Below are 6,052 nucleotides of genomic sequence, written 5' to 3'. Positions count from 1 at the left end.
TGAGGAAGGAACTTAGGGTCTTGATTTGAGACATTTCTTCTTTTTTTTTTTTAAACAGATGTAGGTTTGCTGCCACAATGTATACATTAAAACCTGATTTTATTTTTTTGGTACCGGGGATTGAACTCAGGACCTTGCGCTTGTGAGGCAGGTGGTGGAACCACTGAGCTAAATCCCCAGCCCCCATTTCTTCATTTTTAAAAAAATAAGCTCGTGCTACGTGGCCCAGGCTGGACTCAAACTCCCACTTTCCTGTAAGACAGAACAAACCAAAGGCGTTCTAGACCAGTGTTCTAGATGAGTTCCAGATGAGAACTTGTGGTCAGACAAACAGCTGGCCGTGGCACACTACCGTAGGTTCGCCACCTCTGCTGTAGGTTGTGTCAGACGTTTCTTCCACGTCAGTCAGTGTGACTGCTTTTCTCTGGCTAGGCTGACTCTGAGCTGGACAACCCACAGCCACTTCTCCTGGTGAAACAGGTAAGAGGAGAGGGCGTGGCCTGGCCAGCGGCTGTCTGCTCCTCCCCCTCACTGACCCCCCCCCCCCCCGCATCCTAGTGCACCGGAACAGTTGGCTTCAGTGTCCTCCGTGGCCATCAGACACCCCCCACTCCAGTAGGGCACCCGGGCAGCATGGGGCCCCTCACACCCCTGCCACTGCCTCTAGAAGAAGGGGCCACCCTCTCTGGAGTGGCCAAGCTGAGGAAGGGAGGACCCGGGCCCCTCATTTCCATACCCAGCATGCACAGCAAGCTTTCAGCCCAAACCAATGCCAGATAGTGATGGCTGGCAGGGGCAGGGACCCACAGCTGTGTCAGCTGCTGTCACCCAGCACTATCTGGTGTCACCTGGGACATCAGGACTCCCAGCAGAGCTGCACTTTGCTGATTCACGATTTCCGCCTGAATTGAGCCAATGTTACAGGCAGAACCTGGGATGTCTCCTAATTTATATTCTAAAAGGAAGCCATGCATTCTCTCCGAGGAGGGTGAGTGTGTGGTGCTGACTGTGGTCACGTGTCAGGCAAGCAACTAGCCCCTTGACAGAGGGGTGCAGCTTTGTGAGATGCCCCAGGGCTTTCCAGGCGGTGAGGAGTCTGAGCAGTGGGGCAGCCCCCTTCTGGGCACAGGTGGGACTAGGAAGCCTGGAGTCCCAGCCTCAGCCCCACTGAGTAACACACTCAGGTGCCTTACGTGTGTGTGTGCGCGCGCACGCATGTTATTAGGACCCACGGGTGCTTTACCACTGAGCTACATTCCCAATTTTTTTATCTTAAGGGTTGCCCAGGCTGGGCTTGAACTTGAGATCCTCCTGTCTCAGCCTTCCAGAGTGCTGGGATTACAGGCACTTTTCTTAACCATATGCCCTGGCCTAGAGCACTCCCTATAACCCACCTGGCTCAGCTAACTTTTAGGGTTGTGAAGGATGAGAAAAGAGCATCCTTGTTTGGGGACTGTTCTGCTGTTAGTTTCTGCATTTACTTCCCGGAGCAAGCCTGTGAGAGAAGTGGGGAACATGACTTCCGTTTGTCAGCTGCCGTCTCCACCTTGGCTGAAGCACCGTTAGCCGGTCAGCCAGGCGGCCATAAAGCAGTCCCTGACTGGGACCGCGGGCTGTCAGAGCCTCTGACCCCGAGATACCACAGGATGGGGACACGGGGAGACAGGAAGTACCCAAGGGATTCACCCTGGATCAGAACCCCAGCCAGGAAGTACCCAGAGCTGCCCGACTCCAGAGCACTGTGCCTTAGGGAACATAAATAAAAAGAGAAGACCTGATTAAAATGCCTAGCAGTAGAAATAAAGTAGAACTGGCCTTTCTTCGGGTGCCAGACATTGAACCCAGGGCCTTCTCACTGAGCTGCGTCCCCAGGCCCTTATTTTTTATTTTGAGACAGGGTCTCACTAAGTAAGTAGGTTGCTCATGCTTGAACTTGCAAACCTCCTGCCTCAGCCTGTCAGAGTGCTGGAGTTACAGCCGTGCACCACTGAGCCAGGCTACAGATGTCTTTCTCTGGTCTCCTCTTGGCCCTCATTAAACCATCAATGCCATGTGTTCACCTCGGGGACTTCTGAAGGTCACAGCAGGAGGGGCTGGGTGCAGTATGGGGACCTGTAAGTGCCCGATGTAGAAAGCTCTGCCAACAGGTAACTTGCTCTTAACTTGTCCCCTGCTCTGTCGGGACAGGGACTGTTCGCCATCAGTCCACGCCAGGGACACAATCCTCACCTCTGAAATAAAACCCACGCCCACACACGGACACCTTGGGTAGAGGAGGCTTTTCTGCATGGGCTGGAGCTGGTGTGGGTGGGCTGATGGCCAGGGGCACATGGGGGCTCTGGGGTCTGCCCCCCAGAGCTCATGGCTGGCCTGGGTTGGCACTGAGGCCTGGGACCCCGGTTTTACATCCCCGTGGGCGTGGCCGGGACGTGGAACCGCGGGCAGCAAGGGCAGGAGGGTGAGCCCGGGGGAGCGGATAGGGCAGTCCCTGTCCCTCCAGGGTGGCTCAGAGGAGCACTGTCCCTCACCGGACACCTGTGTGTGAGCAGCGGTTGGGGTTCTGGTTGGGAGGGGCAAGAAGGACCCCAACAAAACCAGGCAGGGGTGGGTAGCCCCGCACACCGGTTGCCTGGAATCTAAGAGATTAGGGGCTGCTTCAGCCTGACCTTGGGCCGGTGTTTGACTTCAGGGAAGGTGTGCTAGAGAGGCCGTGTAGCAGGCACGTCACCAGGGCGCCGCCCGCCCAGGAAGTCCCCCAAAGACAAATACCGACCTCTGTACCGACTTGACTCACCTCCCACAGGAGTGAGGCCACGCCTCTCCTTCTATTTTGGGGAAAAGCAAACCCATTACTTTGCGTTTTTAAAAACAAGAGTATTTTGCCAGGGATTTAGCTCAGTGGTTCCTTTGCCTGCCTCGCAAGCACAAGGTTCCGAGTTCGATCCCCGGTACCAAAGAAAAAAGAGAATATTTCTAATGATAAAAGTTAATTATGTGCATTTTAGGAATAGGTCAGGAAATAGGAATACAGAACCCGGCGAAAAGACATTCACCCCCATTTTTGCTGTCCCGCATTCCTCCTGGCTTGGATTCTGCTTTCTCTTTCCTACTGAGTCATCTGTAAGCTTTCATGTCCACTTCTTCTGTCTTTTGTGGTTTTTTCCTTTATTTATTTTTTCCTCAATTTTTAAATCATACAGAGTCAGGAGAGTCCCTGCAGGGAACTGGTCCGTGTACACATTACACGAAGCTTCTTTTCACTTCCCGGCCCCTCCTTCATTCCCCTTCCGTCCTTTCAAAGATCCAACTCTGATTTCTCAATGCTCTGCTTTTTTTTGTCCCAATTTCATTAATTTCTGCTCTAATCTTTTTTTTTTAGTTTAAAAATTTATTTCATTAACTTAAAAGGTGAACAAAATGTGTATTTCAAGTTATTAAACTTATTTATCTGAAATACCTGCTTGCATAGAGGACAGATACAGATTTCTGTTAACTTCTGTAATAGTCCATTGTCCATTTAAAAATATTTATTCTTCCACAAAAACTCTCCATTGAAAGACAGAAAATTTTTTCTTTTATACTGCATAACAGCTGGATGTACATTTTCAATGTGTTGTACTTCTGATGTATTCATTTCGTTGTCAACTCCAATGATGAAGATGGAAGGCACAAATGTTCACAGTTCACATGATTGATGCAAACGAAAAGCTGTTTCCCGCAGCTACAAAAAAAGCCTCCATCATGTCCCTCACAGTAGCATCACATACTTGATGTTCACAGTGGATCACTTCTTCTTTCCTTTCCCTTTTTTACTTCCCTCTCCTTGCTGAAGGTTTGGGGCACCATGCCGTTTTCTGTGTCCTTGTTTTCAGTTTAGGTATCATTTCTGCTGCATACAACATTACTGATTACCTCAAGAAATGCATTGAGTCCAACTGCTGAGCATATGTCTTGAATCTCAGTAGCTGTAGGATTTTCAACAGCCTTATTGGGATCTGCCTCTTCTCTGCGATGGTTTTCTTATTATTTAAATAAGCAGAGTAGATACAAATAAACCTGTCTTGGTCTGCCGGGGACCATGCAGCGGTACAAGCCATTTCCACACAGCCCCAGATCTCACAGAACCCGTAAGGAGAGAATGAGGCGGAAGTCCCAGGGTCTTCCGGGGGAAGTCCGCTCTTGGGCGGAAGTCCTGCCCACCCCTGCTCTAATCTTTATAATTTCTTCCTTTCTATCAGTTCCAGGTTTGGATTGTTCTTGTCTTTCTAGAACTTTGAGATACACCATTAGATTATTTATTTATTTGGGATTGTGCTGGGTTTGTTGTTGTTTTATTTTTTATGAGTACAGTCCCAGCTGGAACCTTTCCTCCTAGAACTGCTTTATTTGTATCCCATGCATTTTGGTATGTTGTGCTTCCATTGTCATTTGATTCTAGGAAATTTTTAATTTCTTCCCTGATTCCTTCTGTGGCCCACTGAGTATTCAATAATGTATTAATTAATCTCCTGGTGCTTGCGTAGTTTCTGTGGCTTCTTTTGCTGTTGACTTCTAGCTTCATCCTGCCATGATAAGATAGCATGCAGGGGCTTATGTCAGTTCTTTTCTATTTATTTCAGCAGGCTTTGTGGCCTAAAGTATGGTCTATTTTGGAAAAAGTTCTGTTGTTGTTGAGAAAAATGAGTATGCTGCTGTTGTTGGATGAAATACACTAGATAATCTGTTAAGCCCACTGTCTGCTTCTTTTTGATTCAACACTGTAGAGTGACAATTTGCCAGGCTCCTGCAAATCCATGGGGTTCCCAAGTGATGCCCCAGCAGATGTGCATGAGGCCTCATAGGCTGCACTGAGCCACCTGCCTGGGCTCCACCTGCCCGTCACCTGAAGTGGCCCCTCTCTCAGTGGGCCACAGTGGTGTTTGTGTCCTGGAGGAGCAGAGTGAGTTCAGGGCTGGTGTTCACTGCCCCTCAGAGCTGAGATGTTTTTCCTGCTGCCTGTCTCCCTTTCCTGGGGCTGCTTTCGTAAATCGCGACCTTGTGGCTTCCACAGCAGGATACACTGTCCCACGGTGCTGGGGATGTCAGCAGTGTGTTCTCCGCCTCTGCCTCGGGATGCCCCCCTTGTCTCCCTGTGTCTCTGTGTCACTATCCCCCATGGGCATCTGTGTCCACCCCAGTGACTCTATCTTAACTGACCTTGTTTCCAAATAAGGTGCTGGGGTCGGGCTCTGATGTCTTCTGAAGGGACTCTGTAAGCCGGGCCCTGGCAGGTGACCCAGGTCACTCTGGGGAGGGCTTGGGAGAAGGGTCACTGTAAGCACCCGAGGCCTTGGCCCACAGCTTGTCCCTGAGGGAGCTGGCCCTCCTCCCCACATCAGGCTGGGGCTGCAGGGCTCTAGAAGGATGCTGTGGGCTCCTCACCAAGGTGTGGCTCTCTTTTCAAATCTTTATTAATGAATTTGGTGAGCAAAAATTATACATACAAGCCAGGGATTTAGCTCAGTGGTGCCGCCGCCTGCCTCGAAAGCGGAAGAACCCGAGTTTGATCCCCGGTACCAAAAAAAAAGCAGGTTATGTAAAAATTATATAGACAAGGCACAATCAAAGAAATACAATGGGTTTTTTAATTTCAAAAATTTATTATACTAAAAGACATGCTGCCACGAACCACTCCCATCACACTCCCCTCACTCCAACAAGTTCGTTTCTTCTTCCTCACCCCTTCCTGCAGCAGCTCTGGAGCCCTCTTTCCCAAGCGTCTTCAGCTGCTCTGTGGTGGCTGCCTCAATGTCGTGAATGGACCCCAAACTCTGACCTTTCAGTCACTCTGGCCTTGGGGAAGAGCTGGAGTCACACGGTGCCAGATCTGGTGAATAAGGTCGAAGACACAGGGTCGTGTTTTTATTTGATGGAAGTTGCTGTGAGTGGTTGATCAACACGGGATGATCCTAAAATACGGTGAATGTTTAAATTTAAAAATGTGTTATGATGAAGGGATCCGTTGCCAGGGACCCCCTCTGAATCCTGCTTGAGCTCAAACACACCTGTCCTG

The 6,052-nt window shown here is 49.9% G+C and overlaps 1 pseudogene; it reads right to left on the bottom strand.

Annotated features, from left to right (window-relative positions):
* Nucleotides 1-3,538: 3,538 nt before the first annotated feature.
* LOC110348624 (signal recognition particle 19 kDa protein pseudogene) lies at nucleotides 3,539-4,097 on the bottom strand (annotated as a pseudogene).
* Nucleotides 4,098-6,052: the final 1,955 nt, after the last annotated feature.

The sequence above is a fragment of the Heterocephalus glaber genome, unplaced genomic scaffold (genome assembly GCF_053883595.1).
Source record: "Heterocephalus glaber isolate CG9 unplaced genomic scaffold, H.glaber_assembly_v1.0 deba00000122, whole genome shotgun sequence".
NCBI lineage: Eukaryota > Metazoa > Chordata > Mammalia > Rodentia > Bathyergidae > Heterocephalus > Heterocephalus glaber.
The sequence above is the reverse complement of the archived record's forward strand: the minus strand, read 5'-3'. Positions and strand labels throughout refer to the sequence as shown.